General features: G+C 43.3%; 1 protein-coding gene and 1 long non-coding RNA gene across 11 annotated transcripts in view; one reads left to right on the top strand and one right to left on the bottom strand.

The window, feature by feature from the left end:
• The window catches only part of ATXN2 (ataxin 2), a 91,555-nt gene that overhangs the window by 6,073 nt on the left and 62,542 nt on the right, over positions 1-22,940 (top strand). The gene's annotated exons all lie outside the window — the stretch shown is intronic.
• LOC311586198 lies at positions 5,089-13,585 on the bottom strand. Its single transcript, XR_014775475.1, has 2 exons — positions 9,782-13,585; positions 5,089-9,318 (listed from the first exon to the last, which is right to left on the bottom strand). It is a non-coding gene; the product is annotated as an uncharacterized lncRNA (long non-coding RNA).

Below are 22,940 nucleotides of genomic sequence, written 5' to 3'. Positions count from 1 at the left end.
CTTAATGGTTTAGACATCTTCTTTTGTTTTTTGTTTTTTGTTTTTTTTGAGACAGGGTTTCTCTGTGTAGCCTTGACTATCCTCGACTCTCTTTGTAGACCAGGCTGGCCTCCCAAGTGCTGGGATTAAAGGCGTGCACCACCACCGCCTGGCTAGACGTATTTATTTACTTATTTATTATGTATACAGTGTTCTGCCTGCATGTACACCTTGCCAGAAGAGGGCACCAGATCTCATTATAGATGGTTGTGAGCCACCATGTGGTTGCTGGGAATTGAATTCATAACCTTTGGAAGAGCAGACAATGTTCTTAAGCCTCTGAGCCATCTCTCCAGCCCTTAATTTATAGTTTTTTTGGTTGGTTGGTTTTTCAAGACATGGTTTCTCTGTGTAGCCTTGGCTGTCCTGTAGTCTGTAGACCAGGCTGTCCTGGAACTCACAGAGATCTGCCTGTCTCTGCTTCCTCTGCCCAGCTGCAGTAAGCACTCTTAATCGAGGAGTCAACTCTCAAGCCTGACACTTGTTTTGTTGTATTCTTTTTCAGACAGATTCTCTTATTATCCAGTTCTGGCAGTCCTGGAACTCACTGTATAGTCCACACTGGTCTCTTAACTCTCAGAGGTCTGCCTGCATCTGCCTCCTGAGTTCTGGGATTAAAGGTGTGCACTATCTATCACACCTGGTTTAGTTTTGAATGGATTTGTTTGTCCAGGACAGACAAGGGTACATAGAGAACCTGTGTCTCGAAAGAGTTGATTGTGTGTGTGTGACAGACAGACAGACAGCTGGGAGGAGATGACTCTCTTTTCACTCTGTGTGCCAGGGAAATGGAAGTCCGGTTGCCTGCCAGACCTGGGGGCAGGTGCTTTTACTCATTAAGCAAGTCGTCTTTCCAGGCCTCTCACTTTTTAAGAACCTTTCTCTGATTTTTCAGCTTTGTGTTTTTTTTGGCTTTATTTTCTTAAGGCATTGCATTTTACGAATTGTTCATCGTGCTTCCATTTAAATGTCAGAGACATCTCCATAAGTTCATATCCCCTAAAGTGCCTAAAACACTGCAGAGCACAAATTGTTGAGCATCTGTAAGGCAGCGCTAAGTTCTTGGGGTGTGCTCATGATTAAAACAAAGGTGATTGCTCTGCTGGAACTCACATTCCTCTTTTGAGCCTTGAAGCTAGCTAGCTCCCTGTGTGACCCAGACAGTCCTGTGTGAGCCCTGGTTTGCTGGGATTGCAGGTGTGTACCACCACACCTAGCTTGCCTTGACTGAGAGGGAGCGGCAGGCATCTTTAAACAGCACATCTGTGGACAGCATTAGACAGGGCTGGGATTAGAGGAAGCAGATTAAGGGCATACAAAGTTTGAGGAAGGGGATGGCTGTAAATTTAAGTGGATTAGAGGAGCCTCCCTGAAGAGGTAATGTGGAGGGATCAGGTCCTTGAGCCATTCATCTTGAAGTTAGTTACAGCTCATGAAGTTAAGACTGGCTTATTATGTCATTTTCTGAAGGGGTATTGATAGTCATTTGATTATGCCAATCTGAAGTTAGCAGGAAAATTAGTTGATATTTAGGTCATTAGAGGTAAACTACTAAAGTCTGCTAACAGAGAAAAAAAGATGTTTGCGCTGTTCTCTTGGACTTATATATGTCACCTGATTTCTTTTGTCCAAATATGTGGAGATTGCTTATCTGTGTTTGAAAGGAAAAACAACACGGGAGCCACTCGACCCCTGCATGCTAACATTTGCCAGAGGAGGCGTTTGTGGGAATCAGGAGTTCTTATTTTGTCTAAATGTGAACTTGTGTTTTTTGTTTCTTTAACTGCACAGTTGCAATTTTACACCGTCCTGATTAATAGCCACATGATGCAAACTAAAAGAACTATCTCATTTTTTTTTGTTCTAAATAGCTTCAGCCATGTTGGAATTTCATTCTACTACAGCACTGTGTGTGCGCGCGCGCGCGCACGCGTGTGTGTGTGTGTGTGTGTGTGCTTTCTCTCTCTCTCTCTCTCTCTCTCTCTCTCTCTCTCGACTTTTCCTTGAATTGTATGTTCTATTTTGGCTAGGTAGAAATTGCTTTTAGTATTATATAGTGCTGAGCGGGTACAAGTCTATTTTTATAGTTATTTGAAGTGATGGTGACAGCTTCAGTGGAGATGTAAATGGAATTTATCAGCAGGCTAACCTGATGCTGGAGGTTTTGAATTGGAAATGCATGGGGGAGGGATGTAGCTCAGTGGTAGAGGTTTGCCTAGTATTCAAGAGGCCCTAGATTGAATCCCAGGTTCTGTTAAGAAAGAAAAACAACATTGATTTGAAGTTGCCTTGAAAAAAATTAAAAATACATGGGTGAGTGAGTTTGAGGACAGCCTGGTGTACATAGTGAATTCCAAGCCAGCTAGGGCTGCATAGCCAGACCCTGTTTCAGAAAGGTGGGGCAGGGCGGCTGAGTGAATAATGATAAGAGTGCTTGGAGTGTTTGGAGTGTGTGTGTGGTCACTGTAAAGGGTGCTGTTGCCTGTTGAGTGTACCCCGGAACTATAAGCACAGTGCTACTCACCTGTCAGTGCTTCCTTAGTTGGCGGACACAAAGTATGCGTCTCAGGAAACTGCCCCTCCATGGGCAGTTAAGTCTAGAACTTAAAGACACTTTTGAATCCATACCTTAAAACTAGTACCACGTATGACAGAAAATGTGATTTATTTATTTAGGGATAAGACCTTGCTTTTTCTAGGCTTGCCTTGAATCTGGGCTTCTCTTGTCTCAGCTTCTCAACTGCTGGGTAATATGGTCTACAATTAGGGATATATATGGGATGTAGTCTGTGATAGAGCCAAGTACTGTCCTGGGTGCAGAACAAATGTGTTTGTGCGATTAGTAAGCTGAGGTGTACGTAGTCCCTTATTTATAGGTGGGTTTGTTTGTTATTGTCTTATAATTTGACGTTTTAGGTTACTCACAGGAAAGTGAAATACTGCCAGGCGCGTTGGTACATGCTTTTAATTCTACCACATGGGGCTGGAGAGATGGCTGAGAGGTTAAGAGCACCGGTTACTCTTCCAAAGGTCTTGATTTCAATCCCCATAAACAGCCAGGCATGGTGGTGCACACCTTTAATCCCAGCACTCAGGAGGCAGAGGCAGGTGGATTGTTGTGAGTTTGAGGCCAGCCTGGTGTACAAAGCAGATCTAGGACAGCCAAGACTACACAGAGAGACCTTGTCTTGAAAAAACAATTCCCAGAAACAACGTGGTGGCTCATAACTATCTATAATGAGATCTGATGCCCTTTTCTGGCATACAGGCATATATAGAGTACTCATCTACATACATTAAATAAATAAGTTATTAAAGTTCTAGCACATGACAGACAGGCAAGAAGATCTAGTTCAAGGCTACTCTGAGTTCTAGGCCAGCCAACGCTACATGATGAGAATCTCAAAAATTAAATCTCACTGGGAAGCCGGGTGTGGTGGTGCACACCTTTAATCCTAGCATTTGGGAAGCAGAGGCAGGCGGATTCTGTGAGTTCAAGGCCAGCCTGGTCTACAAATCGAGTCCAGGGCAGCCAAGGTTAACACAGAGAGATCCTGTCTTGAAAAACTAAAACAAACAAACAAACAAAAAACCCCAAAAACTCATTGGAAAGCAAAAAGCCTCAGATAATGAAAGGATCTTTATTTTTTTAAGATAAGCACTATTACAGGTTTGTATATAATACAAACAGAAAGATGGTACATAGATTTTTTTCTTCCTTTTTTTGGGGGGGGGGGTTTTTTGAAATAGGGTTTCTCTGTGTAGCCCTGGCTGTCCTGGACTTGTAGTCCAGGCTGGCCTCCAGCTCACAGTGATCCATCTGCCTCTGCCTCCCAAGTGCTGGCATTAAAGAAGTGTGCCACCACCGCCCAGCTTTTTTTTTCCTTTTCTTATCAGGGTTTCTCTTGTAGTCCTAGCTGTCCTGGCTGTCCTCGAGTTTACAGAGATCCCTCTGCCTCCAAGTGCTGAGTTGAAAGGCATGTGCCACCACACCCAGCTAGATTGTGTGTGTGTGTGTGTGTGTGTGTGTGTGTTTGAGACAGTTTCTGTGTGGGGCCTTGGGTGTCCTGGTCTTGAACTCACAGATATTTGCCTGCCTTTGTCTCCCAGAGTGCTGGGATTACCGGCATGCATCACTGTACTCACTGGATCTCCCTCCCCGCCAAGATGAGGGTTTCTCTGTGTAGTCCTGGCTGTCTTGGAACTCAGAGGTCGGCCTGCTTCTGCCTCCCACCTGGCAAGATTTTTATTTTGTTTTTTGTTTGGTTTTTCAAGACAGGGTTTCTCTGTGTAGCTTTGGCTGTCCTAGACTCCCTTTGTAGACCAGGCTGGCCTCAATGTCACAGAGATCTGCCTGCCTCTGCCTTCCTGAGTGTTGGGATTAAAGATTTGTGCTACCGTGCCCAGCAAGATTTTTATTTTTTATTTAAAAATATTGTTAGATTTATGCCATTTACCTTTATATATATTTGTGTGCCATGTAAATACTTGCTTTGGGAAGTTAAAAGAGGGGCATTGCGTTGCTCTGAGAGTAATTACAGAGTCACCATGTGGATGCTGGGAACTGAACCCTGGATCCTCAGTGCATTTTACCACAGAGTCATCTCTCCAGCCTCTTATTTTGATTTTTTAGTTAATGTGATACCTGTGTGTCTGTGGGAGAAATGTGCATATGAGTTTTCAAGGAGCCCAGAAGATGGTATCAGATCCCCTGGAGCTGAAGTTAACAGGCTGTGAGTTGATGAACACGGGTGCTGGGAACTAAACTTACTGCAAGGGCAGGGGGCACTTTTAGCTGCTGAGCCACTCCTCCAGCCTCCTAGATTAAGTGCTGAGTTCAGTAGGTTGTATCTTTAAAAAAAAAAAAAAAGATTTCTTTATTTATTATGTATACAGTGCTCTGTCTGCATGTATACCTTCAGGCCAGAAGAAGCTATCAGATCACGTTATAGATGGTTGTGAGTGGCCATGTGGTTGCTAGGAATTGAACTCAGGATCTCTGGAAGAAATGATAGTGCCCTTAACCTCTGAGCCATCTCTCCAGCCCCCAGTAGTTTGTATCTTTTAAAGAGTGGTTTTTTTTTTTTTTTTTTTTACCTTGAGTTGTTAGAATTTTAGAGTATGCCCAGCACTGTGGTGCACGCCTATAATCCCAGCTCCCAGCACTCGGGAGCCAAGGCAGACAGACAGCCTAGGACAGCAGGACTACACAGAGAAACCCTATTTCAAAAGCCCAAAACTAACCAAATAAAAACAGAAAAGAATTTTAGTGTATGATAAAAGAAGATGGAAAAGAAATCTTACAGAATAGAAAAAAAACTTTCAGCTTTGAGAGATGAGGTGACTTGCCGAAAGCAGCATTGTTGATTTTATTATGTGCCCCCCACGCCTGCCCCAGTAAATGCAGGCATAAACAAGATGGTGGCTGCACATGCAACTCATCAGTGCAGGGTTTGCCTAACTTGTATTAGGTTCTGGGTTAGATCCCCACCTGGTACCACAGGAAGTACATAAAAACAGCATGTTGTGTGTTTTACAGAATACAGTTGTAGACAATCTTTGCCCTTCAGGAGTTCTTTGAGTATGGCTCACTTAAATAAGTCTTGTTTTCTTAATTGTTTTTAATTTATGTAATTCTGCATAAGCATAATGTGAAATCTACTTAAATTTTTTTAAAAAGCAGTTTCATATAAACTTGGTATGTAGCCAAGGAAAGGTTTTTATTTCAGTGCTGGACATTGAACCCAAGGCCTTGTATGTACCAGGCAAGTATTGCACTCCCTAGATTCCTGGATAGTTTAATGAAAAAAAAATTACTTATGCTTTTAAGTTGCCAGTGAATCAAAAGTAGAACTTTCAAAGGCAAATGTAATTGGCAGCAATGAGGTAGAGAGGCTGGAGGGTTCTAGCCAGTCATGAGACTTCAAAACCATAGCCTGCTGGGGGTTCTGACTGAGCGGATGACCCTGGGCCTTAGGCCCCAGAGGCATTACTGCCTTATAGCACAGTGTAGTTGATGTGTGTGCTCACTGTGGTGACTCAGAAGGTTAAATTATTTTTAATGTCTTTCAAAGAAGTATTTTTCAAACTGCAGGTCATGACTGGTTAGATTATGAAATCACTTTAGTTAAAGTGTACTGGCTGATGGGTGCTGGGGGTGTAGTATTCCTCACTATGCAGCTCTGGTTGGACAGCAGTTCGCTCTGTAGACCAGGCTGGCCTGGGACAGATCTGCCTGCCCCTGCCTCCCTGGTGTATGAGTTAAAGGCGTACATCATCATGTCTGGCCCTGCTTTGTTCTTTGTAACCCACTGAGTCCAGCTAGTTCCCTCTGTTGAAATGTGCATTGACACTGGCTTGCCCTTGTTTAGGTCTTGTGCAAGAGATTGTAGCTGCAGTGATCTCACGAGTGCAGCGAGCGTATTGTGTTCAGAAAACAGCATTTCATAACACTCCTTCCTATCCACTGGTTCTTACATTTTTTTCCTGCTCTTTATCTCATGATGTTGCTTGAAGCCTGGGGCCAAGTGTTTTTGATATAAGCGCCCTATTTAGGGCCAGGCACTTAACACTTAGTCTCAGCATTTTGGCCAGTTATGAATCTGTGTTAACTATTGGCCACTGCAGAAAGGAACTTCTGTCAAAGTTGAGAGCAGCCTCAATCTTTAGGTGTAAGCGGCAGTGTTTAGAAGGCACTTGGACTACGTGTCATTTAGCAGAGCAGCACAGTTAGATTCCTCTGTAAGATTGTGCCCTCCTGAGCCAGTGGCTCTGACCAGGTTTATATTATCTCAGTGGTTGCAGTAGTTGAAGCTGGAGACTTGGTTCACCTCTTTAACTCAGTTAAGCTGCCCGAGGGCTGCAGTTTTGTTGTTTGATTGTATCTCTTGGCCCAAAGAAGGTGATTGGCTGTTTTAAGTGAGGGCCCAGCTTCTGTGTTTAATAAGCACAAATAGGGCTGGGGGGGAGTGCAGGTCCTGCCTCCATCCCTGGCACCACACACACAACCGAGGCCTAAATTCTCTTTACCTTCCAACCTTGTCAGCTACCTTTCCTGACGCTGGAAGATGCTGGTGGGTTTTAGCACTCAGTTCTGTTTGCAGGTGAAGAAACTCAGGCCATTGATGTCTTTAAGTCTCACCTTTGGCTGCATAGGTGGTATTAGAATGACTCCCCCCCCCCCCAAAAAAAAAAGAATTAAGCCCAGGACCTCACATGCTGAGCCTGTGCGCTGACAATGGAGCTACACCTGGGCTCCATCTTGTCCAGGCACTTTTTGTTCCACATGCTGCAGAGCCTTGTGATCATTATCTTTTCACTCTGTGGAGAGACTGTCAGTGACTCTCACTCTTGTCTTATTCAAATCCAGACGGTTCTCTATGGTAGTCAGGTCCCTCCATAGAGCACACAGTGTTTATTCAGCATGCATGAGATGAAATCGGTTGCTCTTGTCATCTGTCTTTTTTTTTTTTTTTTTTTCCTTTTTCTTCTTCTTCTTGAAACAGGGTTTCTATGTGTAGCCTTGGCTGTCCTGGTCTTACTTTGTAGACCAGGCTGGCCTCGAACTCACAGAGATCTGAATGTCTCTGCCTCCCAGAGTGCTGGGATTACAGGTGTGCACTACCACACCCTGCTGTAGGCTTCTATTTTTATGGGGAGTTCTGAAATAGGAGCAGAGTTAACAACTGCAGTGTAGATGGGTCTTGCCACCAGCCACCAACAGACAGGTAGCTGTTTGTTGCTACTAGTGGTCAAATTCAGGCACCCATCACTGTCATTTAAAAAATGTTTATGTGCTCGACTCAGCTTATTTTTAATGTTGCCATATCCAAGTACATCAGTAGTACATACTGACAGAATTATAGAAGAAAGCAGTTCGTGTTGAAAATGGCAGATTTTAAAAAATAAGATTTTTTTTCCTCCCTTTTGAGACAGGTTTATGAATCCTGGCTGCCTTGAAACCTGGTATGTAGATCAAGCTGACCTCAAATTCACAGAGACCCTTAAATTTCTACCTCCCAAGTGTAAAATTATTTTTATTTGTGTGTGTGTGTGTTTGGAGCCCAGAAGAGGGTGTTAGATCCCTGGCAGTTATGAGCCACCTGATAGAGGTGCTGGGAATTGAACCAGGTTCTTTGCAAGAGCAGCTAGTGCCAAGAGTCACATTTAGATAGTGACCAATGAAATCGTTGATGGTGAAAGGGAAAAACTTGGAAAAGTTGGTCAGATTTTTTTTTTTAAAAGGCAGGTGTCTTAATTGTGGTTGGCTTCAAACTCCTGGTAGTTATCCTGTCTTGCTCTTCCAAGTGTTGGGATTACAGGTGTGGAACCACCATGCATGTCCAGGTCCCCCCCCACCCCCCAGACAGGTTTTCTCTGTGTAGCCTTGGCTGTCCTGGACTCCCTTTGTAGACCAGGTTGGCCTCGAACTCATAGGGATCCACCTGCCTCTGCCTCCTGAGAGCTGGGATTAAAGGCGTGCACTTCCACCCCCCAGCTCACGTCCAGTTTTTAACTAATACTTGCCCTGCCTCCAGTACTACAGACAGAAACCAGTACCGGTATGTGCTCTACCTCGCAGTGCTAGTTTAAAGAGAAGACTTAATGTAGCTAAAATGAACTACCTCCAGCCCAATGCGTGAGTTTCCTAGTTCTGATTCTTCTGTCAGCCCCTTGATTTAGCAATCAGTAGGTGTGCAGTGGTATTCCAGGGCATTTCTTCGGGGGGTCTAGAGATGGCTCAGTGGTTAAGAGAGAGTACTGGTTTCTTTTCCAAAGGAACTGTGTTGAGAGAGAGAGAGGGAGAGGAAGAGAGGAGAGAGGGGAGAAGGGAGTAGGGGAGAGGGAGAGGGAGATTGTATGTGTGTCTGTGTGTACTGGTTTCTCCTCCAGAGGACCTAGATTTAATCCTCAGTACCCACATGGTGCCTGACAACTGTCTGTAATTCCAGTTCCAGAGAATCCAGTGCCCTCCTCTGGCTTGTATGGGTACCACATGCATGTTTTACACATATTTGTATGAAGTAAAACACCCACACACACAAAATACAAATTAAATAAAACCTTTTTTAAAAACGCACTTCCTTAATGCCCAGTACTGGTGAGCATCTTTGTGCATATTTATAAGCCTTTCTTGTGTCATCTCCGGTTGGGATCAGCTTGCGTGGTCTTCTAGAGATAGACTAGGGACACAAATGGCCCTATAAAACCTGTGTGTTTTGTAGCTGGTTCGTGATTGACTGGGAGTGGTTTCATTGTGGGAATAATGTGTTAAAGCCCCTTTCTGCAGAAATTCCTATTTGCCAGGCTTGAGGGCATCGTAGTTGACAGGTGAGATGAGGTCTTTCTCCTGAGCTCCCACACTAGTGCAAACAGCCGCAAGTAGTTCTAAATGTCCACTTACCTATGGTACTGAGACAGTTGGGGAGCTAGGGTGTTGTGTTACAGAGCTTCTGAATGCTTAGGTTACGGAGTGGGGTCCTACCATAAACCCCTAAAAAGGGGCCAGCAAGTTGGCTCTGGCCCAAATTTGGTGATCTGAATTGAATCTCTAGTCCACATGGTGGTAGAGATTGAACCATTCCTCCAAGTTGCCTTCTGACCTTTATACACATGTAGTGACATGTACACTTTCCTCCAATAAATAAATGTAATAAAATATATTTCGGGGGGCTGGAGAGGTGGCTCAGCAGTTAACAGCATTGTCTACTCTTCCAGAAGACCCAGGTCCGGTTCTCAGCACCCACACAGTGATTTACAACTGCCTCTATCTCCAGTGCCAGGGGATCTGATACCCTCTTCTGGCCTCTGGGCAGTATATACAGTGTACAGATATACATGCAGACGAAACACACACATAAATAAATGTAATTAAGAAAAAAATTGGAAAAGTTCCTTTTAAATGTTAAAAATATTGAAAGGAAGAAGTCAAAATACCCTCATTTACAGATAAGAGTCTATATGTAAAAGATCTTAAGGACTCTATCCAAAAGCTCTTTGGCATTAATGAATATTTTCAGCAAAGTTGCAGGATATAAATTTAACATAAAAATCTGTAGCTTTTCCTGAATACCAGTGACAATCATGAAGTCAGGGAAACAATCCCATTTACAGTAAGGTGTCTGGTCAGGGACTGAGTGGTTGTGGCGCACGCCTTTAGTCCCAGTACCAAGGAGGCAGAGGCAGGTGGGTCTCTGTGAGTTCGAGACCACCCTGGTCTACATAGCCAGTCCAGGACAGCCAGGGCCACACAGTGAAACCCTGTCTCCACACCCCATTCCCCCCAAAAAACACCAGCCCGGCCAGAATAAATCCTCTAACTCTGTCAGGACTGCAGCACTGATCCTTGGGCCTGTTTTCTTTTGTGAAGGACCAACCACTTACTAATGCTTGTACTCTTCAAATGATGTTAATTGCTTCATGTAGTAAATGTTCACATAATTTTTTTTGCTGGCCACATTTTTCAGGCTGGCCTTGAATTCACAATTTAGTTCACTGCCTCCTAGACTACAGTTGTGAGTCACCGTCAAGCATATGTTCAGTTTGTACCTTTGTATATGTTAGACAAGGATTTGTTTGTTTGTTTACTTATTTTGTATACAGTATTGTACCTGCATGTACACCTGCAGGCCAGAAGAGGGCATCAGATAACATTATAGATGGTTGTGGGCCACCATGTGGTTTCTGGGAATTGAACTCAGGACCTTTGGAAGAACAGCCTGTGCTCTTAACCTCTGAGACATCTCTCCAGCCCTAGACCAGGACTCTTAAGATAATGAGGGGCATGGGGAAATGGCTTAGTAGTTGAGCCAGTTCTGGGTTGGCCAGGGTTGGTACATAGAGGACCCCCCCCTTACACACACACACAAAGTCTTATTCTATAGCTCAAGCAGGTCTTGCTTGAATTATGGTAATGAGCTGCCATATTTGATATTACATAAGGTTTTACACAGCTGCATGTAAGTTAGTAGACGAACACATGTTCTGTTTGAGACAGGGTTTCTCTCTAGCTTTGGCTGTCCTGACCTTGCTTTGTGCGGGAGTAAATTCACCACCACACCTGACCAGAAGACCAGATTTTTTGGTGTTTAAAGTAGCTTTTATTGTGCAGTTACCTTTACTCTGACATCCTATGGGTTTTTTGTGTTTGCGTATGTTGTAAGCCAAAAAGCAACATCCTCACAGAACTTTGAGAGACTGGGGAGACGCCCTGCCCTCTTTAGGTCTTCTAATGTGTTTTGTTCCACAGGTTTATTAATTATCTTGTCTTGCTGCAGGTGTTGTTGAGCCCCTTCAAGTAAATTTAAGTTATACTTGTTCTCATGAAATTTTCTTTTTCCTTCTTTTTAAAATATTATATATGCCTCCTCCCACCCCACTGTAGGCTGGCCCATCAGATGTCAGAAGAGGGTGTTGCAACTGGAGTTACAGATGGTTGTGAGCTGCCAAGTGGGTGGTGGGAATTGAACCCAGGTCCTGTGGAAGTACAGCTAGTGTTCTTAACTGCTAAGCCATCTCTTCAGCCCAGTCACTAAATCAACTAATTAATTTTTTGTTTTAATGGCAGGGCTCTCATTATGGGGCCCTGGTTGGCCTTAACTCCTTCTGTAGGCTACCCTGGCCTGGAACACACAGAGATCCTCTAGCCCATTCTTCCCAGTCACAGATTAAAGGCATGGGCACCTGTTTCCCTTGCTGTTTTATTATTTTTGTATGAGTGAGGCAGGCATGTGCCCAGGAGTGTAGACAGGTCAGAGGGCAGCTGGGAGTAAGTTCCTGCCTCTGTCAGCACTAGCTTCAGGCTCAGGCCATCAGGTTGCAGGACAGTTGATTTTACCCACTGAGCCATCTCCCTGCTGGGGGATTCATTTCTCTCTTTGCCCAAGGATGTCCATTCTCCAGGTGAGCACTGTAACCCTGAGTTAAACCCTGCTGTCTCCAGTGATTTCTCCTTACGTAGTTTTTCAATGCTGTATAGTAATTAATCACACTATCTTTGCTGCCTTTCTCACAGTTGAGCTTGTTTTTAGTGGCTACCTTTGGGTTTAGAGACAGGGTCTTTCTATTGTGTGCGTTTGAGACTGCCTGGCGGCTCTTCCTGCCTCAGCCTCCCAAGGCCAGGCATTATAGCTGGAGTCGGCCGTGCCCTGCCATTTTTAGTTTTATTTTTTAAACTGGACTTGGGGTCACAGGAGCAGCTTCTGTTTTCTGTTTTTCTGCTTTGTTGGTAAGATCATGATTTCCTGGGCTTTGTGTTTGTTTGTTTTTAATTGAAAAGTGGATATTTTAGACAACACCTCGTAGCAAGTCTGGGTCTGGAGCTAGAGGAGAGCTGTTACTACTATAGTTGGGCAGTGTTACAAGAAGATAAGGAAGCTGTGCTGTTGGGAGTCATGGAGAATAGCACACAGTGTAATCACATAACACACGGTGGCCCTGTAGTGCTCAGGCAGTATAATCTTGTGGAAGCACTGGACGTGGTCTGTGTGTGATGGTCAGTGTACAACGGACAGCTGAATGACTTCAGTGAAGCCAGGCTCACTTCACCTGGCTGGCCGGCCCTCAGTCAGTCTGGACCACAGTGGGTTTGGCAGGAATCACATTAATTGTTGATTGGATGATACTATTTTGTATTATTTTGGTGTGCATGTGTAGATTTATGTGTGCATATAAATGTATAGAGGACAGAGATCTGTCTTGGATGCCACCCACTACCACCCTGTTGTTTGAGCTGTCAGTTAACTTGGATCCTGCTGAGAGCTTGGTGTGGTTGTGCACGCCTTTAATCCTGCACTTGGGAGGCAGAAGCAGGTGCATCTCTGAGGATTGAGGCGGGGTGGTCTACAGAGTGAGTGCAGGAGAGCCAGCGCTGGAGAAAGAGCCTGCCTGAACAACAAAGAAAGTGGGCACATTGTTGCAAGGCATTCTAGTTCAGCCAGCAGGGTTCAGGTTCATTGAAAGCCACATGTGTGTCTGTGTGTGTGTGTATATGGCATACATGCATGTGAGTTTAGGTGCCCACGGAGACCAGATGAGGGCATTGTGTCCCCAGAGCTGGAGTTAGAGGCAGTTGTGAGCTGGGAACTGAACTGAGAATCTTGTGCAAGAGCAGTAAGTATTCTTAACTATTGAGCTGTCTCTTCACTCCGGAGAAAGAACCTTATTTATTTATGATTAACATAGCATTGCATTGTAGGCTGGGCTACCTTTCATCACCCCGTTCACTCACCCAGCAATGTGCGTTTGAATGGTCTTCTGTGGTGAGTGACTCTGCTGTGAACAAACATGGGTGTGTAATTGTCTTTTGACTCACTGCTTCAGTCAGTTTTTTTGATATATGCCCAGAAATTGAACTACTGTGTCTTCTGGTCATTTTATTTTATTTAACCTTCTTCCAGTGACAACTTTTGAAATATTTTTTTAATGTACATAATGTTCCTTAGTGATTTCATTGATGTGCATGATGAACTTTGTTTGCTCCTTACTCCCATAATTCTCTTACCTGCTTCCACTCCTGCTAAAACCCTTTCCCCAGCGAACGCCCCTCCTGTTTGGTTATTTTGGTGACCACTGCTTTTGATTAGAGGGAGGGTTGGGAGTTACTTACTGCAGTAAGAGCATTACACCACTGAAGAAACCAACCCTTCCTCCAGCAGTTCCCTGTGAAGAGTGGGACTGGAGGACCCCATGCCCCGTCTATGCTGGACTGTGGTTGGCCCAGTCCTCTACAGGTGACCTCCATTGCTGTAAGTCCTTGAGTGCAACTGCCACATCATGTCCATCCTCTGGCTTTTAAACTCGCAGTGCCTTCCCCTTGTTTAATGCTCTCTGAATGTTGGAGGGGTGACACACAGATGCCTCACTTCAGGCCCAGCACTCAACAGTCATCGTTATCTGCACTTTGACTAGTTATTAGTGTCTGATCAAGGCTGAGAGCAGCTCTAATCTATAGGGATTGGCAAAAATATTTACAAAGTCATTTGATACCATGTCCACTTAGAAAAACAATAGTGGATTGTCCTAGTAACCTATAACTTTCCTAGCCGTGGGTATTTGAGCAGCTTTATGGTTTCAGGTAGGCATGAACTTTCTCCTATGCAGGAGGAAATTGATCCAATTAGAATGTGGTTAGTTGCCCCCTCCCACCAAGTAATCAATGTCATTATTGTGCCAATGGGCACACCTTGAGTGGAAGGTTGATGTAGCTCATAGGGTTCACACTTCAGGGTTAAGACTTTGATCAGGTTGATTATTTTGTTAAGGACAGCTTGTGAGCACCTTCAGGCGCTGTGAAAGCTAGCCAGCAGGGAAGCTCCTGGCTCTGTTACAGTGATTTCCTGTCCTGCATCCAATGTGTGTGCTGTCTTCATTAGGAAGAGTTTTACTATCTAGTTCTGATGGCAACAGAACAGTGGCAAGAACCTGACCTAACAGCTGTGTGTGTGTGCGCGCGCGTGCTTCAGAGGGTTTGTGCAGCCAGTTCTCTCTCCTTCCACTGTATGGATCCCAGGGATGCCTTTACTCAATGAGCTGTCTCAACAACCTCTGTGTTTGTGTTTAATGATTTTTTTTATTTCTTATTTTTTGAGACAGGGTTTCTCTGTGTAGCCCTGGCTTGTCCTGAACTCACTCTGTAGACCAGGCTGGTCTCGAACTCAGAGATCCACCTGCCTCTGCCTCCCAAGTCCTGGTATTAAAAGGCATGTGCCATCATGCCCAGCTGTGTTTAATGATTTAAGGAGTCCCCATGTTAAGTGTGGCACACCACCTTCCCTTCCCACTAGTGGTACACAAGGGTTCTGATTTCCTCACTGTTTCTGTCTACTTGCTGATTTCTGATATTTGTTGGAGAGATTGCTGGAAATAAAGTTCATGGCCTCATGTATGGCTAAATACTTTATTTCTGAGCTACTATAAGCTGCCACAATGAATGTGAAGTGTAATTTCCTAAAAACTGGTGGAACCGAGAATATTTTATTTTTTAATCTTTTTTATTTTTATTTTTTTTTATAATTTATTTACTTTTTTATTTTATGTGTATTAGTGTGAAAGTATCAGGTCCTTTGGAACTAGAGTTACGGATAGGTGTGAACTGCCATGTGGGTACTGGGAATTGACCTGGGTCTTTTGGAAGAGCGGACAGTGCTCTTAATCAGTGAGCTGTCTCTGATTATACTTTAGTCTCTGAGAATACTTTATTTTTATTTGTTTGAGACAGGGTCTCATGCAGTGCAGGCTGTCCTTAGGCTCACTATGTAGCCAGGATGCCCCCAGTCTCTGACTCTTACCTCCAGCTCCTGGTTGCTGAGGTTTCAAGTGTATGCCACATGTGCAGCCTGACCTCGATATTGAATGTTGGCTTAAGGAGACATATTGCCATGTTGTTGAAGCTGTTGCTGAATTCCTGAGCTTAAGAGCACCTCCTCAGCCTCCGAAGCAGCTGAAACTATATCATATATCACTGCTCCAAAGCTAACTCTCCAGTTGTGGTGTTTTTAATGTCATATTTAAGAATTTAAGGTCATAGCTGGGTGTGGTGGCACACGCCTTTAATCCCAGCACTTGAGAGACAGAGACAGGCAGATCTACAGGAGTTTGAGGCCAGCCTGCTCTACAGAGCAAGTTCCAGGACAGCCAGGACGGCACAGAAAAATCCCTGCCTTGAAAAACAAACCAACCTACCAAACAAAAAAATTCAATGGGGCTGGAGAGATGGCTCAGAGATTAAGAGCACTGAGTGCTCTTCTAAGAAGTCCTGAGTTCAATTCCTAGCAACCACATGGCGGCTCACAACCATCTATAATGAGTTCTGGTGTACACATAGGCAGAACACTGGATATATAATAATAAATCTTAAAAAAGAATTTAATGTCATGGTGCTGATTTTCATATTTTTTCCTTCCTTCCTTCCTTTCTTCCTTCCTTTCTTCCTTCCTTCCTTCCTTTCTTTCTTTTTTAATGAGGTCTCAATATGTAGCTTTGACTGGCCCAACACTCACGTTTAAACCCAGGCTGTCCTTAAACTCAAAGATCCACCTGCCTCTGCTTCCCAAGTGCAGGGATTAAAGGCGTGTATTCCTCTCCCTCAGCTCCCTTCCCCCACCTCTCCCCAGACAGGGTTTCTCTGTGTAGCCTTGGCTGTCCTAGACTAGCTTTGTAGACCAGGCTGGCGATCTGCCTGCCTTTGCCTCCCAGTGCTGGGATTAAAGACGTGTGCCACCACGCCGACTCCTGTTTATTTCTTTTTGTTGTTGTTGTTTTTGTTTTTTTGAGACAGGGTTTCTCCTGTTTATTTCTTAATGGAATCTTTTTTATGTTGGCTTGATCACATTCTGGATTTAGCTGACAAGTGTAACCTACCAGTGGTAGTTAGGATCTTTTGTGTTTGTGTTTTCCCTGTCCTCATAGATGTGGATGCTCAGTGAACTTCTGTTGTAGCCCTTGTTTTTAAGGGGTGGTGTAGGAAAGTAGACAGACTGGTATGATGACCCTTGTACACCTGCTACTTTGCTTCAGCACTTAGCAAGTCATACTGGTGTTGTTCCATATGGCAGCCACTTCCTCCTTCCTGTTACTCACAAGCGGTATGGACTGTGCTATTTTCTGGCAGGTTTCTTTATATTAGCTCAACTAGCATTTTAAATTATTTTTAAGATTGTATTTGTGAGCCGGGCGTGGTGGCGCATGCCTATAATCCCAGCACTGGGGAGGCAGAGGCAGGTGGATTGCTGTGAGTTCGAGGCCAGCCTGGTCGACAAAGTGGGTCCAGGACAGCCAAGGCTACACAGAGAAACCCTGTCTCAAAAAACCAAAAAAAAAAAAAAAAAAACCAAAAAAAAAAAAAAAAAAAGATTGTATTTGTGTGTGTGGCAAGGGTGGCGGGCACATATACTTAAAGAGGTCAGAGGATGGGTATTTGAGGGAGTCTGTTGTTTCCTTCTGTGGTGTGGATTCTGGGGGTTGCACTGAGGTTGTTTGCAAGTACTTTTGCCCCTTGAGACATTTTGCTGGTCCTTTTTTACTGAGAGTCAGTATTTGTTTCAAGTTGAGCCTCCCTGGCTGGAAAATGGGAAATTCCACATTTCAAAGTCTGAGTGTGTTTAGTGCCAGTGTGATGCTACAGGTGGGAAGTCCTGCATCAGAGCAAAAGTGATGTAGTCAGAATGTCTGGCCACTGAAGGCTTTGCATACAGACCCCTTCAGCTTATGTGCAGAAGATACATATCGAACATTAAACTTGGGTCCCATCTCAAGATACCTACCAAAAAGTCCAAAGAAATTAGAAATCCAAAACCCAAAACCTTTCTACTCTCTTAAGTACTTCTAACAAAGCATACTTCCGTTTTTATTTGTTTGTTTGTTTTTACATTAAATAGACGATTGGGTCTAAAGTACTAGTGAAGAAATTGAGAGTTGGGACTGTAGCCCAGTGAGTAGACGGCTTGTCTAGAATGTAAGAGGAGCTGTGGTGGATCCCCAGCTCTGCACGAACCTGGGTGCCGTGCTGCTCACCTGTAATCCCAGCTCTTGGGTGGTAGAAGCAGGAGGATTAAGAGTCCAAGCTTGTCCTCTGCTACAGACTGAGTTCAAGGCCAACCTGAGATACCTGAGACTGGTCTCCAACCGCTCTCCCCAAATAAACCCAAAATACTAAAAGTAAGTGGGTCATGACCCCTTTGGAAAACACAGATACTTACATTATAACTCATAACAATAGCAAAATTACAGTTATAAAGTAGCAACAATTTTATGGTTGGGTGTCACTAAAACATGAGGGTTGCGGCATTATAAAGGTTGAGTGTTGTTTTTAACAAAATTTCAATTGTTCAATTTTACCACTAAAGACTTGGAACCCAGATGTTGGTGTGAAAGCCTTCTCGCTCAGAGAGGCAGAGAAAGCACCCAGCTGACCTTCCTCTTCAGCCCAGAAGGAATCTCTCCCAAAGCCCTCAAACGCAGTGTCCCTCCCTTCTACTTCCTGTCCTCCTAACTTCCTCTCTGTTTTTATTTTGAGACAGGGTTTCTCTGTGTCTGTCTTGGACTCCCGTTGTAGACTAGGCTGGCCTCGAACTCACAGCGTGCTGCGATTAAAGGCGCACACCACCATGCCTACCCTTCTACTTCACCTCTTGACCTGTGGTTGACTTTATGCAATCCTGTTTACAATATTCAAGCAGAATTGAATTAAAGGTGCGTGATAAAGCTGAGCACACCACAACTAAAAACAGGTTTTTCTACCCCCTACTCCCAAGACATGATTTCCCTGTGTAGCCTTGGCTAGCCTGGACTCTGATTTGTAGAGTCCCAAATGCTGGGATTAAAGGCAACAGGAAAACTCTGTCTTGAAAAACAAAAACCAGGTTTTTCCAATAAACAGCACAATCTCTGGGTTCACAATATGATCTCATCCTGCAACATTTCCCCCTTTTTATCTAAATAAAAAGGGAGGATTTCAACTCTAACACAGTAAAGCTAGTTACATCAATGAAGCTATTTCTGCCAAACTTTCCATAATGTACAGCCTGGTTGTATTTGGAAATTTAGGATTAAGTTGTTTTTGTTTTGTTTTCTTTTGGTTTTTTGAGACAGGGTTTCTCTGTGTAGCCCTGGCTGTCCTGGACTCTTTGTAGTCCAGGCTCGCCTCAAACTCACAGAGATCTGTCTGCCTCTGCGTCCTGAGTGCTGGGATTACAGGTGTGCGCCACCACCACCCAACAGGATTAAGTATTTTTGAGTTCAAAATTCTTTCAGTTGTTTGTGTCCATCTCCTATGAACTCAGCAATTTGAATGTTCTGAGTGAACAGTTTGTAGTCTGAAGCTAATCTTTGGGTGGTGTTTGTCATCTTAGTGGCAATCCTGTTTAGGTAGAACACAGCAGTCAACCCAAAGGTGTCATGAGGCGGCTGGGCGGTGGTGGCACATGCCTTTAATCCCAGCATTTGGGAGGCAGAGGCAGGCAGATATCCATGAGTTCAAGGCTACCCTGGACTATGAAGTGAGTTCCAGGACAGGCAGAGTTGTTACACAGAGAAACCCTGTCTCGAAACCCCCCTACCCCAGCAAAGAAGAAGAAAGGGGAGAAAAAAAAAGAAGGAAAAGGCATGGGCAGTTTTCCCCAGTGGTTAGTGTTACCACAGTCCAAGTGGATTTGTTGTGAAAAGGCATGGAGCAGTTTTCCCAGTGGTTAGTGTTACCACAGTCCAGGTGGATTCCTTGTTGCAGGTCCCCGTCATCTTCTTGGAGACCTCAAAGAGTTCCTGTTAGGAATGGCCGTGGTTTATTGTAGAAAACTTAAACATTTTATTTTATTTTTTTTTTTTTTTTAATATTTTATTTAATTTTAAATTTATGCACATCGGTGTGAGGGTGTCAGATCTTAGAGTTACAGACAGCTGTGAGCTGCCATGTGGGTGCTGGGAATTGAACCCCGGGTCCTTTGGAAGAGCAGGCAGTGCTCTTAACCACTGAGCCATCTCTCCAGCCCCGAAAACTTAAACATTTTAAATGCCATATTCAGCAGACTTGTTTCAAAAGGTTTGAGGACCACAATCAATTAAGTACATCCAAGGTACATAAACTTAGTTTTCAGTTACCTTCTTCAGACTCAAACCTAAAAACATGTACAGGAAAATAGATGGAGCTCATTTCGAGAATTAGTACTCTGTATGACTACTAGTATCATGACAGAAAATTTATATATACATAATAATCTTACAGATTTTGAGATATTTGTACCTCAAGTTTTAGAGTCAAATGAAAACCGAAAGATTATGAGATCAGTGGCCATAGACTAGTCCCTTCCTTTCTGTTTTCCTCTATCGCGTACCAGGTGGCTCTTCTGATATGAGACAGAGATTTTAGATTTTCCTTTAACATGCATGCGTGGGTTTGGAGAAGGAGAGAGCGCCAACCCCAAAGCCAGTGTTAATTTTTAATTAAATTGGGACCATATGAAGACCATTTGCTACTTACGTCTGCAGAGGGCAGCAGAGACTAGCATTTGGGAATCTGCCAGGGGTGGGCCAACTGCAGGGTGGGAATTAAGAAAGGAGCACCTGCCAGGCTGCTGTGTTTTGTCTGTCTGCACCTCCCTCCCATCAGGTAGTTGTCTGGTGGGAAGGGCTGGTCCCTCAAGCAAGATGGTGGCACAGGTGCCAACGGCAGTCCAGGGGACATTTTCTCTTGATGATCTGTCCTTTTTCTTTAGGATTTTCACTTGTCCAGTGATCTCCAAATACCTTAGTTGGATGCTTTTTTTCTCCTGGAAAGACAAAGGCAGAATCTTGCCTCAACCTTAACTCTGGGGGGTTTCTGTTTTGGAAACAGAAAAACTATTATCTTTTAATTGGAATTTTTAAAACTTTCAAGTTTTTTGAATATGTTATCTTATCATTTGTGTTGATTTATTCTAAATTTGTTTTCTGGCAAACTTTAGTATTCTAGTCTTTTTTAAAAAATTTTATTTATTATAACTTGTTCACATTATATCCCAGTTGTTATCCCCTTGCTCTTCCCATTACCACCTTTCTTCCCTCTTCTGCCTAAGTAGTCTAGTCTTAGTTAAACAGGATTCCAGTTTGTCCACTAGGTCATCCATGTCACATGTTTTGTCTGCCCTGCCTGTGGGGTCTATGTAACATTTGATATGCTTGCTAGGTTTTGCTGTTTCCATTCATACTTCCCATAGCCTGATATCTTGGTCATTTGTCTTCCAGTTAGTGGCTTCCATTTTGGTGACCATATTATAGCTATAGCATTGTACATGCAGCAGCATTGGAGAAGCTGTTTTCCTTTTGCTTTCCTAGTTGTCTCTTGCAGTTCTGAGGCTTCTAGCATGTTTCCTATTAGGACTTGATCAATTTCCTCATTACCTTGTGCTAGAGGGCCTGGCAGACCTGTATGGGATCTGAAATGTGGTATATTCAATGAATGTATCCTATTTCTGATTACTTGTTGTAGTTGAATAAACAGTGAAGTTAATTCTGAATCATCTAGAACAAGTTCAGTAGTTTCAATATATAAAACAACCCTGCATATTGAGAAAATCACATAATACTCTAAGAACTACATACAACTCTGGTTTTTGAACTGAATCATAAGAGCTCTGAGTCACTTTACTTAATTTTCCTGACTTCCAGCCTGCCTTTTCTGATTGATTTGGGTCAGTATAGAATGTAGGGGTTCCAGATATTAGTGTTCCTTTTACTATACCAGGGAGAATCTAGTTAGTTCTTTTTTTTTTTTTTTTTTTTTTTTTAATAAACTGAAGTCTTTTGGGACATTTGTTGTTAATCTCTCCCAAAAAATTACTACAAGCTCTTTGCCAATGTTCATTTTCTGCCCATAATGAGGCGATCTCAGTATATTAGTAAAGGGTACAATTTCTGATGGGTTTATTCCTGCTAGTTGATGAAGTTTTGTTTTTCCTTTCACAATCGATTCAAAAACATTTTCTACATAGGTCTTTAATTTTTTTTACTCTGTGTGCTAAAAATATCCATTCTGAACCTCGTGGTGGCCTACGCCTTTAATGCCAACGCTTGGGAGGCAGAGGCAGATGGATCACTGTGAGCTTGAGGCCAGCCTGGTCTACAGAGTTAGTCCAGGACAGCCAAAGCTACACAGAGAAACCCTGTCTCAAAAAATCAAAAAACAAAACAGAAACAAAAACAAATCTATTCTAATATACTATCTTTTTGCATAATAATTTCTGTGGGAGAATATGTAGAAAGCAAAGCAAAGAAAATACAGCCAGGCTTTGAATCCAAGCAATCCACATGTACATCCTGTAATTTTTCTACCAGAGCCAATTGTCTGTTAGCCTCAGCCGATAATTTTTGTGGACTATTTTAAGTCCTTACCACCTTGTATGGTTTGAAATAACTTAAGTAGTTCTTCAGTAGTTATTCCAGTTTGGGCTATAGCCAGTTAATATCTACCAGCAGTTTTTGAAAATCATTAAACATTTGCAGTTGATCTCTCCTGATTTGTACTTTCTGTGGTTGGATTTTCTGTAAACCTATCTTATATCTTAGATAGTTGATAGAATCTCCTTTGTATTTGTTTGTTTGTTTGTTTTCAGGAATAATTTGTAATCTCTAGCAAGGCAAAATTCTCTTTACTTCATCAGACATTTTTTAAAGATGCCAGTAAGATATCATCTATATAATGGTAAATTAAAGATTGAGGAAACTTTGCGAATTATTTGTGTGTTTTATAAAATATGGCACACTATAGGACTTTCTCTTGTATATAAAATATGGCGCAAGGATTTCTCTTGTAGTCCTGGCTGTCCTGGACTCACTTTATAGATCAGGATGGCCTTGAACTCATAGCGATCCTCCTGCCTCTGCCTCCCGAGTGCTGGGATTAAAGGCGTGTGCCGCCATGCCCGGCTCCTGATTTCTTTTTTTTATAACAAACACAGGGGAATTCCGTGGGCTGATAGATTCCTCAGTGTGTTGAGCATTAGCAGCTCCCATACCAGCTGTTGTAGTACCTCTAAGTGTTTTGTTTTTTTTGTTTGTTTGTTTGTTTGTTTGTTTTTTTTGGTCATAGGCCATTGATCCGCAAATACAGGCTTGTCAGCCATTTTAAAGGTAGGGTGGTTGGTACCTACCAAAGTATTGTATGCCACTGTTGCACCCTTAGTGTCTCTTTGTGGACTATAAGCATCATAGCTGGGTAGGACTGTTGGTTGTTAGCCTCCTTTGTAAGCCTACACCATGTCTTCTGGTACCATAAAAGCTAGTCCTCAGGGTGAAGGCATTCGGGCTAATTCCAGCTCAGGTGTCTCCAGGTTCTGATTCTGATGTATATGCTGTTTTCAGCAGTAGAGACTTATCTTCCACTTCTCGGGGATCACTCAAGACCAGTAGCAATAAGCTGTGTGTTTAGGAGT

Source organism: Acomys minous, assembly GCF_964271855.1.
Source record: "Acomys minous genome assembly, chromosome: 16".
Taxonomy (NCBI): Eukaryota; Metazoa; Chordata; class Mammalia; order Rodentia; family Muridae; genus Acomys; species Acomys minous.
Note: the sequence above shows the minus strand (reverse complement) of the source record. Positions and strands in the feature narration are given on the sequence as shown.